The 18,431-nt window shown below is 29.4% G+C and overlaps 1 protein-coding gene and 1 pseudogene across 2 annotated transcripts in view; one reads left to right on the top strand and one right to left on the bottom strand.

Moving 5' to 3' along the window:
- LOC143205649 (eukaryotic translation elongation factor 2-like) overlaps positions 1 to 18,431 on the bottom strand; it is a 497,146-nt pseudogene that overhangs the window by 327,502 nt on the left and 151,213 nt on the right. The window lies entirely within an intron of this gene.
- The window catches only part of LOC143205685 (eukaryotic translation elongation factor 2-like), a 36,017-nt gene continuing 18,743 nt past the window's right edge, over positions 1,158 to 18,431 (top strand). Inside the window, exon 1 of the mRNA XM_076418781.1 lies at positions 1,158 to 1,342. The gene's annotated coding sequence lies outside the window, so the exon portion shown is untranslated. The remainder of the gene's footprint in view (positions 1,343 to 18,431) is intronic.

Raw genomic sequence — 18,431 nt, 5'->3', positions numbered from 1 at the left:
AACAATTGTATATCCAAGTACTGTATTTTACTTTAATTAGATTTAATATATTTATCTTTTACAGTTTGTTCTTGTTTCCTTGTAAAGTCATCCTCATTGATATCACTGTCTCTCCTTAATTTATTATCTTACTAGCTGTATACATCTCTCTTGATAAAACTAGATTTAGTGACTGCATTCTCCCTAATGGATTTGCCATATCTGCAATACAGTGAGTATTCTTTCTCTCCTAGTACATTTTAACCAAACACTCATATATATTCTGAATAATTACACACATATCTACGCACTTGCTATTATATGCTTTTGAAAATTGTATTCTTTTTCATTCATAAGCATTGTCTGGACCTCTCTTTGAGTTATTTTTAAGCTATTTAAATCCTATATTACCCAAGAGTGTATAACGGATATTCTGAATGCCTCAAAGAGCTGCATATCTATAAGCTTTCTATCGATACTTTCCAGGCTGACAATTTCTGAAATAATTGTATAAAATTATCTTTATAATGAAAAAATTACTCACTGTTTTATACATTTCATATATTTGTTCTCTGATACAGATCAAATTGAGCTTGATTCGTCACCCGCTTCGTATTAGGACGGTTTCTTTTCGTTGAATCCAAGATTATATTTTTAATTTTTTAAGGTATTTTAGTGACTGATAAAACCCGCAGCAATCGGCATTTTAAATCAGAGTATTAATGTGAAGCGATTTGAAATTTATCAATAGAAGTAAAGCCTTAAAACAACGTTTGTTGCTTCTTAACCTGTAGTTTCTATAACTATTATTTGAAAGAATTTTTTGAAAACGAAAATGTCTGTTTTTAAAACGGTTTTACAAAATGCGACAAGCAATACTATAAACAACTAACGTGAGCTCACTCTGATTTTGAATAGTTAACTATCGTAATAACATAACTAATTTAACAAAGTATGCTGGTATTTCGACCACTATTATATATAAAGATTGGTTATAATATATCGTATTCGCTAATTTTGATAAATCCTATCGAAGAGTAGTTACAATGCTAGTGAGTGGTCGTACCCGGTAGAGGCGGGTGCGGGCGCCTACTCCAGGAACCGTCTTGACGGGTGGGGCCGCGTAGCCGTGTGCCTTATACCGCTTGTACGCTGTGAGTCAGTTGTTGCCACACCGGCGTCGCGGAAGCATCTGTAACCGTCGACGCTTGTTCGCGCCGAAACGCATGATTTAGGTTATTTCGATATTGTTTTGCGACTTTGATGCCGGTTTAGTGCCAGTTATTTTTTACTTTTTTAATAAGTTTTATTTTATATGTACACACATGCAATAGGATTTAATGCTTTTTGTTCGTAATATAAGGTTTGTATTATTTTTATGACACATTATATTATCGCCATTATGTATCAGTTCGTTTAGATGATTATAAAATCTGAAAACAATGTTATTTTTTACTTTAATAATCTTTTTAATAAGATTTCTGAACAGGATTTACATAGTTCCTTAATTCAATCTTAACACTGATTTTTTATTTAAATTTATATAGTTTCAGGTATTTTAATTAATTTAGTATAAAAGTTATCTATTTTCAGTATTAACATATATTTAACTTAACGATATATCGGTTTTTATTTCATTTATTTATATACTGAATATTGAATTATATTGCGACTCAAATAAATTGTAATTTATTGAAAATATTTTTTACGTAATATTGAAAACATAAATTTATTATTAATAAAAACAGTTTAAAACAATTATTATTACTAAATATATTTATGATTAAGTGTTTTCTTAATTATTTTTAGCTACATTTTAATATTCCATTATAGAAACTAAAAAAATCAATGTAGGATGAAACAAATAACTTATAAAGTGTTAAATAAAATGATGCCTAATTTTTGATATTTGAATAAATATACCTTTGTTGTAACTAACACTATTTACATTTAATTAAAGTAATATAATAGTTGATTGTTTTCATTATTACACTTTTTAATATTTAACATATTTTTAATATCAATAAGTTTTATTTTGGTAAATTTGTTGCCAAGTTGCTTAATTATTTCGATATCATAAACACATTTATTTCTTACCACTCCAAGGAATATGTTTCCCTTTAATAGTTTTTCGAAAAATAAAAATTGTTGCTTGCCCGTTTCGGAAATAGTTTGTGCTATGTCTTATATTAAGTATGAATTTGTGAATTTTAGTGATGTACAATTCAGGTTTATATTTATATAAAACTAATTGACAATAAAATGTAAATATTTTCCATGACATTTCTTGTTCGATGTCGAAATTATGAAAATCCTCGGCAGTGAAACTATATTTAATTAATTTCAATACAATTATAATATTTAATCAATATACTTATAATATTTATCATTACATTTGTTCAAATTTATATTATGTGTTCAAATTACTTCTATTATTATATTACTATACATTTATTTGACAGTTCAATTGTTGAATATGCATAAATAGAAAACTGAAAATAATTTAATTCGTAAATATTTAGTCTACAAATATTAAGCTCTATTACTATATTAGATAAAATTAATCGATAATATGATTATGTAAAATATTCAGGTATCATTTCAGTATTCTCTTGCTTTTATGGTCGATTTTCACTTCTTGTTGAAGTTTGTCGATGTTGAAATTAATAAGTCAGTGTGCCCTGGAAACATTTCAGCATCAAACGTCATATTAATTTTGACAAAATAAAGTTATCGTCGCTATGAAAAGTTAAATTGTTTCAGTTCTTTGTAATTGTGATATATTATTAAGAGAATCTATAATATAGGAGGTGTTTCAAATATATATGAGTGTGTTATGGATACTCAACGTAACAATTGTGATACAAAATGGTTTATTCGGCGTAAGTACTGATAATTATTATGTTTATTTAATTTGTATTATATATTTAATATGATTTACCCGTAACGCATAAATAACATTTTTTTTAACGTCCAGTACAGACATTCATATAGAACAGAATATTATTAGATGAGTTTTTAATATTAATATTTAGTTGATTATTTTCAAGATGCTTGTAATACAAAAAATTAGCTTTATTACTCCTTTTTTTATAATTTTATGCAAATGATGATTAAAACTATTTTAATAAAAAACCGATTATTTTGATAGCAGGTTTTGTAAATTTTGTTTTTTTCGTAGTGGTAAAAATACTTAAAATTACAATAATTTAACATATTTATTTTTATATTTTGTGTAATGCAACGTCGTTAGCAGTCTTTATTCTTATTATTATTATTAACTATTAACTCGGAATAATAATTGATTATTAGAAGTTCAATTATATGCCTTTATTGTCAAAAAACGAAAGAACTTTTTGATTTGATATACATGAATTGTTGCTCGGATAAGTTATTAATTTCTGCAACTTGAACAACAAAACAAGTCCTAACTTGAATGAATCATGTCCAGGGAATACAACGGATAAGTGATAGGATATAAGGGTTTTAACGTAGATTTTCAGAGATTCTGTTCAAAACTGGTTGTTTCTTTCAATGCTAAACTCAAACACATTATTTTCAACATTATATAAGTCTGTTCTTAAATTAGATGAATTATTGGTGATATATTTCTTTGGATATTGTTGTCTGTATGTTATGTTAAAAATCTATATTAAATTAGTTCAAATTAGATAAGATATGCACTGGAAATATACAGTTTAAATAAATTAATTGCTTTTTTATTTAATTAGCTTTTGTTAAATTCAGAATTGAGATTTCCATTCGTAGTAGCAGTTTATTTTAAATATTTAATTACGGATAAAAATAGGATGTTATATAACTTGAATTATTGGATCTATCATTTGAGATTTATACATGACTGAATTATATATGTTGTACTTGTTTCGGTGGTCGGTAAATTCCGATGACCTTCACGCGCAAATATTGAATTAGACGAAACACACCTATTTCAATTTCTGGCCGAACACAAACAGAATCGAAAACAGACTTCCGTCTATAGCAATTTTTTGGAAATAGAATGATGGAAGTCGTAGAATGACCAATTCAAACTTTAAAATTTTATAAAAGCACATCAACGTCCCAAATATATAATAAATAATAACATAGTTTTATTTGGTTATATATAATATATTTTTATTATAAATCTGCTTTAACCGTTCTATTATTTTTATTCATTTTTTATCGGATTAACTGCTATCATGTATGTTTTGATTTTACAGGAAAAATATATATTCCGGAAATATATGAAGTATAATACAGTCTTGATACCGTGATAACGTAACTATTATCTCCCCTTAGTATTAACGATGAGTTTATTAATTTTACATTCAGTATAGATAAAATGTTTACAATTATATTTTTAACTGGTATATCATTAGCTATCTGTCATACTGTTATTAATAGCTTTAATTATTGTTTTTTTGGTTTGAGTGATTAAATAATTAAAATCACATGGCACGCATATTACAACTGGATCCTAACTATAAGTATCTAGACATTTTTCCTTTATATTGTTTTTATAGCCCAAATAAAAGACCTAAACTGAATTGACATTTGATGGACGTACTTCCAGTAGTGCATTCCACATAGTTTTAAAGCATGGCGCAGTTTTAACGAATAACTATGTTAGTTCAGATGGTATTTTGTCTCTCCAACCTCCGGATCCAAGTCCACTGTATGTTAATTTCCAATGTGGACGTCTTTTCGTAAATCTTTTAATTTCTCCGTTGACCCTTGATATCCGTAGATCTTTGTGGATAACATCATTTCTAATGTACCAAGGGTGTTAATATTGCTGCAGAGAACTTTGTTTTAGTAAATTCGTAATAGACGGCTTCAAGATCTGCGTCTATAATAAACGTTTATTATGAAGTGCTAATTCAAATCGGTGAAACAATCACCACATTCGTTTAAGCCCCATAATTATTAGTTGATAAATTGATAATGATTAACATATTATGGTACAATATGTCAAACTGTGGTATACTCAGTATACCTCAGTTTGACATATCTATAAGCATTTTTTTATTTATTAGTTTATCGACATAGTAAAATCGCCGAGTAATTTAAGATATAGCCAAATGACCTACTGACAGTATATTAAAACAATTTTGTTAAGAGTTTGGGACACGAGATATTGCCTTGTCTCTATAAAATCAGTCTCAATTTGTGGGTTTACTTTACTTGCTTAGAACAGCCTGGTTGTGGGCCTGGAATGATGGAAATAGGCACTACAAATGTAGTAAGACGCTTTTGAAATTAATGGTAACAATTATGAACAGAAATGTGACTGACTCCTTCAATTTACCTTCTACATAATTTTGATTTTGATCCACTTCCATTTGTACATGTTCTGGGCTCGTGGTATTATTTTCATCATCACTAAATTGTTCATAAGTACTTAAAGGAAGGTTTAAATGTACCAAAAAATGTCTCACGTGGTAACTATAATAAATCTGCTTCATGTTTAATCAACCAGTTTAGGATTTTTAAAGTTTTCTACTCATTTCGTAAGGATCGCTATCTGTGCATCCGAGCACACAACACTTCCTAGAACGGGAATGCATTTCAACTACGGACTTGCACCTAGTAATAAAATAAAATAATAATTTAATCCATAAACGTTATAAAAAGCTAACCACACTGTCCTCTACATAAGGCACATTGAAAATGGTGAGCAAAATAAACAAACCATAGAACGAAATGGACGAATCAGATTCCGTCACGGTTCTTAGCATAGCGAATAAAACAAGGAATATGTAAAAGGTAGCGACTTCTACATGTTGGACGGAAACTTCCTGCCCTACCCGTATTTAACATAATAGTCTGGAGAGCATAATTGGCAACGCCTCCGACCGTTTTAATTTGGTAATATTAGAAGTTTTCAGAACAGTCTCCGTTAGTTGGTTGATCGAAACACATTGCCTTGTCTTACCTGTTGGACCAATAAACTAGTATTGTGGTCGAATAAAAGTCTTTTATTTAAAAAAATACGACCTTTTTATCTTAATTAATTACTGACATCAGAAGTGAGATTCTTCTCCTGTCAAGTGTGTGTGGTGGTAAAATACAACGAATATTTCAAAGACTATAACATTTGTTCCGAGGTTGTAATAGTAAGTTAAATAAGAATTACTCTTTTAACATAAGTGGTGACAGTGATAAAAATAGCCTATGGACCATCCCCGTCAAAAATGTAAAATTAGACTGTGTAGGAACTTTGCTTGTCGTCTAATCAGAACAGAAGCTATAAATAACTGAATTAGCGTAAAATGTTGTATGGCGTGGTAAACTTCCTCATCTGATGCTTCTAGTGCACAAGCTGTGCCGTCAATCATGATGTCAAAATTTGTTTGTCAAAAATCTAAACTACAAATTAGTGGTAAGTGATAAAATTATAATAGTTAAGGCAAGTTGATCTATCAAATTCCGGTACATTGTTACTATTTGAATCTCAAGCTATATATAATAGTAGAGGGTAAGAATGTAATAGACCTTATTCTTGGTTTAGCTATAAATAATCTCCCAGTTAACTTGCCTAAAATGCAACCACTCTCTGATATGGTGTCAATGTCCTGTAAGAAATACTTTTATCTCTTGTTAAATAAAATACAAATATTCAACAAACATTATAATGTTCACTATCTTGATAATATACTAGGGTTTGCAACGGTGATTACAAAAACAATCGTATATCAACTACGTCAGCAAGATACTCTTCGAAAGGCTCTAAGGAACTATATGATTTCCGGTCAAGGCGTCGCTCTTTGTATCCAAAAAGAGTACATCTCAGCGTTCCCATTGTTCGGACCCGTTACCACGTCCGCCTCGATTAGCGAATGAGTCATTAGGTGATCTCTATGTAATTGGCCAACAATGCCGGTCTATATTTTCTAACGGTATATCTCTTAGTGGTTATGGAAAATTTCACTTGATTCATTTACCACAACGACCTATTTTGATGCACTGTATTCAGTATCATTGAATAGGGCTATGTATTTTTAATCTGAAGCAGCAATAGAAATAAAAAATTGTGGGTATATACGAATAGTTAATTTAAATCAAGAAAGAAAAGAATTTTAAGCAAGTTCAAAACACCGTCCCGCCTTCTTCCTGTTCTGTAATAATTGTAAAGTCATCCCTTTGTACTCAATCATTGCAAAAAGCCCCATGCTGAAATTATTTTTCGGTTAAAAATTTTAAAACAAATAATACTAATTGTTCTACTCTAGAACAAAAGAAATCTCCATAAATTCCCTATTCCTACTCAATTGTGCGATAACAAGACATAGCATTTCACTATAATGATGACTGTGGTACAGAAACATCCTACAAACAACAAATTTCCGAGAAATCGACAGACCTAAAACTTATGATGCAGATCTTTTCAAGTCGATGAACAAAGAGGGCATTCAATGTCGACACCTGAAAACTTACAGCAGTTTTACGGGCGGCCCATTTGATGTTTTTATATATTAGCTATACATGATAAAGTTTTGCTCCAGGAATTAGATGTCGTCATAAACTGTAATGCGATCAGTAAAACCAATTTTAAAATATATAAATCTACAGATGGATTAGAAATAAGGTATGACCTATTTATATTCTGAAAACTATGATAGGTCTGAAGTATATTAATATAGACGACTACTGTTAACATAGAAAGCGAAAAATACAAAAAATGTTTTAAAAACGTCAAAATGTTCCTTTATTTCGTTTTCCTAAGATGTATTCGCAGCAGCTGTTGTATATGTGATGCGTATTGGGAAAATTCCATGAAGAGTAAAAAATATGTTGATATGCTTGAGATATTGATTATGAGGCTCCTTCGATCAATTAACAAGGGTTATACTCAAGTTCTGATCACAACGGATGCAATTTTGAAAATGCTTTTGGCGTTATCTCGTAATAAACAAACAACTACAGACGCACTACTACACAGACATGACTACAGATAGACAATTTTCTACAAAATTCTAAAAGGAATACAATATACCACGAAGAGATATAGCAGCACAATTTACATCTGTAACTTTTCGCAATTTCCTGGAACATGAATTGTGAAATTATGTCTCATCGCTACTGGAATGCCTCAAAATACATTATCTGTTGGAACTTTTGATTCGCACAGTTTTTAGTTTACTGCAGATCTACTTAAAAATTAAGAAGGAAAGATAATTGAATTAAAATATCTAAGGGGTGTTGTGTTGCTTTGTTTTAATTTGGATTTAAATGGATTGTTAGTTGGTCTGTTTCGATTTTCAACATTACACAACAGTATGAAATGCATACTATATATAATATATATAATAACAATGTAGTTTAAATGTTTAATATTTGTGAATTAGTTTATCTATTCAAAATAACAATAAGTTATTTTGAATAGATTTTTATTGTAAAATTTCGAATTATATTATTTTTATTACTCCAGTTATTTCAAATAAGGTAAGAATATATATGGGATTGACAGTTTAATAACTACAAGAAAAGTTCATTTTAAATCAATAGCATAAAATACACCAGATGGTTGAACTTTTATATACTATTTTTAATTTTAATATTCAAACAATATTATGAGCTTTCTTCTGATATTACAGAAATTTATTTTATGTTTCTAAACATTACGAATTCTTAACATTTATTTTTGATATAGGTGAATTTTATAGCAGATGAAATTTGTGCCATGATGGTCTAAAAACCAGACATCCGTAATATATCCGTCATAGCTCACGTAGATAACGGAAAATCATCTTTAACAGACTCCTTAATATCAAAAACTGGTATTATTGCTGGTGCCAAAGTTAGAGAAAAACATTTTACAGACACCAGAAAAAATGAACAAGACAGATTTATTACCGTTATATCATATAATCATATATCAATATATAATTACCATATAATCATATGATAATTATATATAATCATATTCATAGCAACGTCGCTCGTGATGGCCCCCGGTTTTTGGTACCCTTCATATCGGAAGCTAATTTGTTGTCATTGCATTGGTAACTTTAGTGGTTGTTATTACCGTTATAACTATATATTTGTATTACATATCGATGTTCTTTCCAGTTGCTCTTTGTGTTCTGAATCGCATCTTAAATTAATGACTTTATGTCTAATACGATCTGATAATAGAATATATATTTTCATTGTGTAAAACAATCGAACACTTGTTACCTCCTACTGTTCAACCACTTTGATTAAATTACTTTGAGCGGAAAGACAAAAAATAATTTGAATACATTTAGTGTTTAATATTTTACTATGCATTTTATAGCTTATCACTTTTGGCGCATAACACCAATATAAAATGAATTTCTGGAGAATTTATCTTCCTTAAAAATATAACACACATTTATCTAATGCTGTCTTCTAATTGATCCAATATTCAATTGGAATTAAATTGAGTTATATGGTGGCATTTTCTATGGAGGAATGTTGTTTTGTATATAGATTTCTTATTATTTTGATTATTTTTAGTCATTTAATTTTTAATCCTAAGCAAGCAGTACTTGGTACTCAACAAGGCTTCTACTTATTGGCATATCAAGACACCAAATGATGAGATAACCGAAGTAATAAAATAAAAAAATCAATGAATATGTTAACAATAAAAAAATAAAATACGGAATAAGTTTAACAAAGAATAAACTATTTATCTCTTAAAATATTTGTCAACTGCATAAGTAAATCATATATAGTTAATAAACACAAATTACTAAACACACTTATAATAAAATTTTTAAATAGAACATAATTTATTTGGTTTGGATATTATAGCTTTTGGACTTTTCCGATTTTTCATTATTACATCACTTATTGCGTCAGGTGTTTTGTCTTTGTTTGTGACGAAACCACTGATGCTTGTGGTACGTTTGTCTAAAATGAAAACAATCAAAGCAAGTCAAATTTTGAAGAGAAACTCAAAACTTCATATTACATTTTCACGATCCTGACAACTATTCAATTTGGATTTATTGGGTACGGCAGTGTCTGTAAGTTGTCCTATTCTCTGTCTTTCAGAATTCCGAAAATTCCGTCTTTTTAAAGCAGACCCTGTGTCTAAACTTCTCAATACTTGATGTTCGAGACCAATATTGCTCTGCATTATAAGTTGGGCCCTCACACTAAAAATACAAAAAAATTATAATATTTATAGATTATTAGGATTTTCTAAAATCATAAATTACATTATCTCAACTATCATCAACTGGTACAAGTTTAATAGGTTCTAGAGGTGTTTTCACCTTCACTGCCTTCTTTTATTAGCTGCAATTCTATACACTTTTTATCCGGGCAGATACTATGGTGTAACTAGCATAAAAAAAACTTGTATTGGTTTTCTTTAATAAATAATACCCCTTACATTTAATTCTTCTGGTGGTACACGGTGACATGTATTGTAATCACAAGGGACTAGTACAATATTCCCGCTGTTAGCAGCTTTGCACTTCTTCAAATATATGTACATAATGTAATTCTTCAAATGTAATTCCATCCTTGATACTCTCTGTATGATGTGTGATGTGAGTTATTGTATGGACAAATAACTTTTTCATTGGGACTGTAAAATATCGGTTAAGTATTATCTTTAAATTCTTTGGTCATACATTACTCTCTTAATATCTCCATTGTTTAAATTTCTGTATTATATGTTTTTAAGATATTTTAAAAAATACGCTAATGTAAATTGTTAATAGTTAAATTATAAACTTTTATACGTGAATAAATGCACTTAAACTTCAAAATATTTCAAGGTAGCAAATATTGTTTATCAAATTCTTTTGTCAAAATATTTTATGTTTTCATATTGGTTACATATAAGGAAGATCTCAAAGAATAAACTAGAGATAACGAAACAAAATCGATTGTAACCTCCGATATATCGATAGTTACGTCAACAGATATTTTTAAAAAAATTTTAAAAGTATTCCATAAATATTATTAAACCTTCTAACTATTTTTAATAAACTATTAAATTTGGTACTTAATTTTAAAAGATTAGGTTCACTTCACTACTTAATATAAAAGATTTATTGATAAATTCGATACTTTAATGTACATTTTACAATATTTAAATAATATCAATCTTTTTTTGGGCCGTGCGCTGTGTGTATGTTAAATCGCAATTTAAAATACTGACTTTATTTCTAACACGATCTAAAAAAAAACATTTCTAAAATGTAAAATATAATCGAACAACACTTACAACAATAACATTTGCAGCATTTTTAAGAAAGTTTGGAAGAAATTTGAGTTATATCATAAGCGATTCACACATAAATAAACGCATTTAAAGTTTAAAATATTTCAAAGGAGCAATTCTTTTTTCATAAACTAGAGATGGCGAATGAAAATCGATGTTTTCGATTGATAAATCCATATTTATATTTTTGATATTTCCTTCAATAATATTTTGAAAACGGATATTTCATTTTAAAAATTAGATGCACCTTGCTACTTAATTTTAAAGATTTATTAATATTACCATATTTTAATATACTTTTTACACTATTTACAAAACATCAGCCTATATACCAATATTTTTATTTTTTATTAAATCACCATCAAATGTCTACAAATTTTTTGTGAAAGATCGAAGTATTTTCTAGTAGCAGTAGCTGTTAAAAATATCTATATTTCATTCATCCTTTATATCCATATACTTTTTTAAAAGTTGACCTTGAAAGTGAAAGGAACACATAAAATTAAACAAATTAACTCGGCGGGAATGTGACACTAGAAGTTGGAAATATCATTCAACTTCTTCCATTCAAGATCAAAATGATATTAGGTCGACTGCACGTTGTCGATATGTTCCCGTGCCGCACCACCGAATGGTTCCAGAACAGTCTCCTTTAGTTTGTTGATCGAAACGCATTGCCTTGTCTTACCTGTCGGACCAATAAGGTAGTATTTTTGTCGAATAAAGGCCTCTTACTTAAACAAATAAGGTTAGAATATAATGAATATTTTAAAGACTAGAACATCTGTGCTGAGGTTATAAGAGTGAGTTAAATAAGAATTTCTGTATTAAAATAAGTGGTGACAGTGACAAAATAGCCGATGGATTATCCCCTTCAAAAATGGTAAAATCAGACTGTGTAGAAACTTTGCTTGTCGTCTTATCAGAACAGAAGCTACAAATAACTGAATTAGCGTAAAAACGCTGTATGGCGTGGTAAAATTCCTTATCTGATGCTGCTAGTGCACAAGCTAGAATGGTTTGGATATGCAATTAATCTAAACTAAAAATTAGGGGTAAGTGATAACATTATAATTGTTAAGGCAAGTCAATCTGTCAAAGTTCGGTACATACCATACAGTACATACTTACTATTTGAATGTTAGCTATATATATAATAGTACAGGAAAAATATGTAACAGACCTTATTCTTGGGTTTACTAACAAATAATTTCCGAGTTTACTTGCCTATAATGCAACAACTCCCTGAATTGGCGTCAATGTCCTGTATGAAATACTTTTATTTCTTTGTAAATAAAATACAAATATTCAACAAACATTATAATGGTCACTATCTTGATAATATACTGGGTGTTGCAATGGTGATTACAATAACAATCGTATTGTATCGTAACATCAACTACGTCAGCAAAATACTCTTCGAGAGACTCTAAGAAACTATATGATTTCTGGTCAAGGCGTCGGCCTTAATATCCAAAAAGTGTACATCTCAGCATTCCCATCGCTCGGTCCTGATACCACGTCTGCCTCGATTAGCGAATGAGTCATCAGGTGCCCTCTATGTAATTGGTTAAAAATACCGATCTATATTTTCTTATAGCCCATCTCTTAGTGATTATGGAAAATTTCACTTGATTCATTTACCACAACGACCTACTTTGAGGCACTGTATTAAGTAACATCGAATACGTACTATATCTTTTTAATCTGAAGCGGCAATAGAAATAAAAAAATCTGGGAATATACGAATAGTTAATTTAAATCAAGAAATAAGTCATCCGTTTGTACTCAATCATTGCCAAAAGGCCCATGCTGAAATTAGTTGTTGGTTAAAAAATTTTAAACCAAATAATACTAATTGTTCTACTATACGACAAAAGAAATCTCCATAAAATCGCTATTCCTACTCTGTTTTGTGATAACAAGACATAGCATTTCATTATGACTGTGGTGCAGAAACATCTACTAGAGGATACAAACACCACTTAAAATCTGTCATTCGAGGGCAAAATGACGGCAAATCGACTGCTACGTTGTCGATATTTTAAATTATTATTTACATATAGGGAAAAGAGTGTAGGATTTACAGATTTGCGGCTAGCTGCATATTGAAATATTGCAGTTTATCTTAAGTCTACAATACGTTAACCTAATTCACAAACATACTAAATACATTTTTTTGTTAATTAGATTTTGCAAATACTAAAATATTTTACGAATCACTTATGATTCGGAACGGGACGGAATTAATACACCACTTATGGCCTTGGAACAAAAGAGAAACTTTATTTTGATCCCTGGTAATTTATACCCACTCGATTCAAGTCACAGCGCCCTCTACTAACTTTTCTTCCTCCTTTCTATACTGGCTCTTGTATCGAGACAAGTCATATATTAAACACTCCCCTTCAATTTAAATGTACTATATAACTTAACCTAACTAAGATTGTAAATAAAGATTACAAAAGTACATTTAAATGGCCAGAACAAAACTATTACATTGTACATACAAATTTGTTCAAACTTAAAGAACTATTTTATTTATACATCGCGAGAATTTTAACTTTAATTAATAATTTAATCAAATAAATCTACACAATTCTGTGATAAACAAACGTAACGGTCAGTTTTCTACTTAAAAACAATTCTCTCTTTGAACAATCATATAAATAGTCGCTACAACACTGTCAATTTAATATCGATTTTATAGTTTGTTCTTGGGATGCCAAATATACACATGTATTTCTCTTCATTGAATTTCTTCCATGCCTCTGGGATGCTTTTATCAAATAGTATGAATCCATTAAAACTTCCTAGTTGATTACCATACCAGTCTTCATAACTTGCTCCTTCAAGTCCACTTCCGCCTTAGATTAGTCCAGGGCCTTCTAGTATCACTGAGGTATCATGACTAATTCATCACTACTATCTCCATTTTCTGCTTCTAATATTGTACTCAATTTGGTTTTCTCCAGTTTTCTAACTCTATCACCTTTATTTATTACTTTCAACTCAATCATTCACTAACATTATTCTGCTTTATGAGCTTTCTTCTGATCTTTATCTCTATACTCCAAATCAATTATTAATGGGTGTTCACTTTTGTTTTTTCTTTTCTTTTAACATTCTTCACAGTTCCCTTTGTTTTATTCTTATTTTCATCTAGACCAGATTCATCAGAATCAAATCCTAATATGTTTGTTATTTCCATTACTATCAGATGCATTATCACTCCATTTCCAGCTCGAAATCAGAATCTTTTTAATATAACCCTGAACTGTCTAAGTGCTGTTCGTCTTTATCATATCTTAAATATTTTTGCTTAGGGCTTTCTTCTATGTCTTCGGATAAAGCTTCAGCTGTTGGTGTCTTTTCTGTTGAAATAAGCAGACAATAGGCGACACATATCTCATGGTTGTCTAATTTCCTTTCTCTTGCAAAATTATCTGCATCGGTTTACTCACAGATTCTTGTTTGGAATTTTATCTGCTCATCTTATATATATTCTCTAGTCTCTCTATATATTTTCAAATTGGTCTGTTTAGATGCGATTTTGTAACTAACGAAACTTATATAAAACTGCCTTTTAATCTTCTTTATAGTACCCTTTAAATTATAACTAAATTATTTTCCACTTTTGCTGGTATTAATATTAATATCAATTTGTGTAATAATCTCCGCTTTTTCCATTCCAATAAACTGTTTAACTTCATAAAGACAGTCCATTAAATCCACTATATGCTCTTCATGTCATTTTGTATTCCAACCTTTAGGTGAATTTCTCATCTATACAATGCTCGATTTAATCGATGGTATCTTGTTTAGTTCGTATACAGAACTAAATTTAATTAATTAATAATGTCCTATTTAATCTTTCCGCTTTTCCATTACTTTGTGATGAATGGGCTATTGCTATATTCTAAATGAATTCCTTTTTTCCTCCAAAATAGCTTTACTACATGCTGTTTTTCTAATTCATTAATGTATTGTTTGAAATTATCTTCAGCTTCGTTTTCTGTCTTAAGGATTTTTACTGGTAAAATGGGACAAATCATCTAGTATTTTCTATCCTTTATAAATATCTTCCTCCATCTTCAGATATTGGGTTTACTAGTCTATAAATATCTGAATAAATTAACTCTTCGATTGCACTTGTTCTTGCCTCCTTAAAGTAGAAAGGGCTCCTGGTTGCTTTAGCTTCTACTCTCATAGAACAAGATTTATCCTTCTTCTTAAGTCCCAATCGTATTGATATTTATATCAAAGTTCTAATATTTTGTAATTAAACACTGCTAAGTAACTTTGTTCTCTATCCTTAAAAATTAAAAATTCTTCATTGGGTTCAATAGATTTCATTCTACCTGTAATTCTGTTCGACCCCTTGTTCCTAGTTTTCAATAATTCTCTGATCCTTGCAACACACATGGTTGATTTTCTAAACTCTTCTTCATTACTAATTGCTACATTGATTACAATGTTTCTTTGTCCTACCGATAATTATGTTGGACCCCATGTTACTCGTTTTCACACTAGTTTCCCTGATCGTTGTAAATCATACACGTGGTTAGTTTTCTAAACTGTTGATTACTTCATTACTAATTACTACATTGATTGCAATGTTTTCTTCTATCCTACTGATAATTCTGTTGGATCCCATGTTACTAGTTTACTAGTGCTTCATTGATCCTTGAATATTATACACGTTATTGATTTTCCAAACTCTTGGTTACTCCATAAATATTTACTACATTGATTACAATCTTTTCTTCTACCCTACTGGTAATTCTGTCAATTCTCATGTTTCTAGTTTACTAGTGCTTCACTGATCCTTGTATATTATACATGTGATTGATTTTCTAAAATCTTAATTACTCCATAACTATTTACTACATTGATTACAATCTTTCCTCCTATCCTACTGATAGTTCTGTTAGATCTCATGTTACTAGTTTACTAGTGCTTCACTGATCCTTGTATATTATACATATGATTGATTTACTAAACTCTTAATTACTGCATTACTATTTACTACATTGATTACAATGTTTTCTTCCTTCTTACTGATAACTCAAGATCACATGTTTCTAGTTTTCTGGTGTTCCTTCTGATGGTCATTGATCTTTGAGTGCTCTAGTGCCCCGAAATTAATTTCCGTCTGTTGCATACAACCATCTTGTTACTTCCACTTTCCTTCGTGTATATATAATTATATATACACTATACCGAACTAAAAACTTTACCTAATTTACATTCCCCTGCACCCTCCGTCGTGACCCTACTACTTCTCATTTACACCGAGAACTCTGGGCCCATAACCTTTTACGAATCATTTATGATTCGGGACGGGACGGAATTAATACACCACTTATGGCCTTGGAACAAAAGAGAAACTTTATTTTGATCCCTGGTAATTTATACCCACTCGATACAAGTCACAGCGCCCTCTACTAACTTTTCTTCCTCCTTTCTATACTGGCTCTTGTATCGAGGCAAGTCATATATTTAACAAAATATCGCAATATAATATAGTTTTAAGCAATATAAATATAGTTTTGCATAGTACTAGTATTTGTATTAAAATTTTCAGTCTCGTTTTCTTCATTTTTCCGATTTCTAACATTTAAACTTTTAGGGCGCTTCGATTTCATTTGGATAATTTATCATATTTCACAGTAAAAAAAATAGAACATAAATGAATAAATGGGACTAAAATGTATTAAGGCAAATAATCTAAATTTGCCTACAATATAACGATTTTAAAAATAGTTTATTAAAATTTTTCTTTGTATTTCGAGATTTTGATTGTTTCTGATCTGTGGTCGGCGGCTAATTGAAATATTACTCCAAAAATATAAGGTCTAAAAAGATTAGTTTTCCAACCAATTGACAATGATCCTATTTCAATTGTTTAGTATTTTATTTCCGTGTTTGTTTATATTCGAGAAGCTACCCGGTCGTTCCGTTTTACCATTATCCCTCAAGTCGGAAAGAATTAAACAAGTTACATAATTTTAAGCATCTGTTGTTAATATGAATCGTTTATCAAAGTTAGGATACATTAAAATACTATCAGATGTTATAATTTTTTTAAATTTTTAAAAATATGTTCTTATTTTTTTATTATGGAATTAAGAGGTTTTACAATTTCATCGAAATTTTAAACAAATTTAGAATATCAAAAAGACCTACATATTTTTTTAAAATTCACTTTCATTTCATGATATACTAAATCTACAATGGATTTCATTTTCTTAGTCAAGTATTTTCGGCTCTACCCCAATTGGAGAATTCCATGGCGATATTCTAATATTCTCTAATCAAATAACTTTTAAATTTTATTTTTAATTTCTTGTTTTAGGTTATAACAGCACCCATAGGTTTAGTAATTGTGGGATACTCAAAATTTGTTTTTATGTGATATTTTATTTTACAACTGAAAGTCAAAGGATCATCCTTATCCCAAACAATGCCAAAACATATATACGTACATATTTAATTTTATTTTGTAAATCAAAATTTAAATATTTTGTTAAAAAATTGTTTCACGTAATTTGCTTCTTTGCATCTTTTGAATTGGATGAATATTTGGATGAGGATTGTCTTTGATTAAAAAAATAGTTGATAGCTTTCCCCGCTTATAAGCTATAAGAATTCAAAACCTGAAAAATATTCACTAGAAAATATAAATCCTAAATACCATCGAAAGGAGATTTTTTGAAAACATATTAAGATATTTATGCTGTGAGAGTGTGTAACATAGGTTACATTTATTCCAAGTATATTAAATTTTTCTATTTCATTTTTACCATAAAAAAAGAATAATTCAAAATAAAGAAGCTCCCGAATCCACAAATTATTTTAATAGCGACTGATTACTTTTATAAAAGGTTGTAATGCCGTCTGGGGATATTCGTTTACCATAAAGCTTTGGGGGTAAAAATTTAATCTAGCTCTATTGCAATTTCGTCGTTTTTATCAATATTTTCTTCGTTAAAAGAAGCGTTGGGAGAAATTTTAATTTTAAAAGTTTAATAACAATTTCCGGAATTATATCTAATTGTATTGTACGTTCTACATTTAGAATATTTAAGTTTCAAGCATCAAACATGTTAATTACACTAACTGCATTATCAAAATACAAAGTATAGCCAGATTGAGTTGGATTTATTAAATAATATTTCATATTATTTTACTAATTTAATGTATTATTCACTTTTATTTAATAATAGAATTTGATAAAACT

Source organism: Rhynchophorus ferrugineus, unplaced genomic scaffold (genome assembly GCF_030347505.1).
Source record: "Rhynchophorus ferrugineus isolate W39M unplaced genomic scaffold, kcgeb_rfMv2 rfM14, whole genome shotgun sequence".
NCBI lineage: Eukaryota > Metazoa > Arthropoda > Insecta > Coleoptera > Curculionidae > Rhynchophorus > Rhynchophorus ferrugineus.
This window is presented reverse-complemented; position numbering and strand designations above follow the sequence as displayed.